Source organism: Fukomys damarensis, unplaced genomic scaffold (assembly GCF_012274545.1).
Source record: "Fukomys damarensis isolate Sample0158 unplaced genomic scaffold, DMR_v1.0_HiC HiC_scaffold_39, whole genome shotgun sequence".
Classification (NCBI taxonomy): domain Eukaryota; kingdom Metazoa; phylum Chordata; class Mammalia; order Rodentia; family Bathyergidae; genus Fukomys; species Fukomys damarensis.
Window position 1 is genome coordinate 60,112,286 of NW_022900951.1, and position 1,275 is coordinate 60,113,560.

Below are 1,275 nucleotides of genomic sequence, written 5' to 3' on the forward strand. Positions count from 1 at the left end.
CTCAAACTCACTATGGAAACTTAATGGGCATGAGATGACCTTACTCCCTGAAGCCCTGGTGTTTCCAGATTTAAAGCACCTACATGAGGGGACATATTAAGATTGACATGCACTGACAGACATTATATGGCATTTCCTAAAAGGGTCACATCTTAAAATATTTAGTCAAAAGATTACATAAGATGCCATTTGTGTGCTAAGAATAATTCTAGAACTGGATGCAACCCACCTCAGAGAGGAGTACAAAAAAATGAGCTATGCCACTTTGAAGATTGGCAAATAGACTACACTCAGATGCAAAAAAAAATCAGATAATTTTATGTTTTTATTAGTATTTGTAGACATTGTCTCTTGGTGGGTAGAGGCATACCCTACTAGAACTGAGAAAGCAATAGAAGTAATTTAAAATTTCTGTTTAAAGAAATTATTCTCAGGTTTGGAAGACCAGGCTCTATTCAAAGTGACAATGAGTCATTGTTTCTGAAATCACTCAAAAGGTGAGCAGAAGTGCTCGCTTTGGCAACAAAAATACTAAAATTGGAATGATACAGAGATGATTAGCATGGCTCCTGTTCAAGGATGACATACAAATTCATGAAGCATTAAATATTTTAAAAAACAGGTGAGCAGAATTTTCAGATAAATTGAAAACTTCTTTCATCATGGAGATTATAGTCCACAGAAAATACAGAAAAGATGAGCCATAACTTTGAAGAAATGCACTGGCTAAGCTCTATGGAGAGACTCAGTTAAAGTGGAAAAGGTCTTGACTATTCCTCTGCTCCAAATAGACTAGCACCCTGAAGTGGGCTTAATTAATCCCTTTTGAAATTATATATGGAAAATCCTTTCTAACCTCTATAGTAGGAGCTCTACACTTTGATTTAGAAAAATAAGCTCGAAATAAGCAGTATGTACAACAATTAAGTTGAATATTAATTGCTTTGCATCTATTTACTGTTTTCAGGTTTGCACACTTCCACCTTGAAGATAAAGTATTGCTGAAAGCCTGAAAAACCCAGTGGCCTAATTACCAGCTGGCTGAAAAGGGGAAAGGCCCATATGATGTGATGTTGACAACCCACATCTCCTTAAAGCTCAAAGGAATAAAGTCTTGGATCCATCACTACGTCATCAAGCAAGCCCCTCCAGAGAAAAACATTTCTGGCCTCTCTTCATATCCTACCTGGTTCTGTAGGCCAGTACAAGATCTTAGATATTTATTTAAAGGAAAGCAAAAAAAAAAACTAAAATAAGTTATGAAGCTGTGAAATT

General features: G+C 36.0%; 1 non-coding gene across 1 annotated transcript; it reads left to right on the top strand.

Moving 5' to 3' along the window:
* Positions 1–511: 511 nt before the first annotated feature.
* On the top strand, positions 512–614 carry LOC117284821. Its single transcript, XR_004515899.1, has one exon. It is a non-coding gene; the product is annotated as a U6 spliceosomal RNA (small nuclear RNA).
* The last annotated feature ends 661 nt before the right edge of the window (positions 615–1,275 follow it).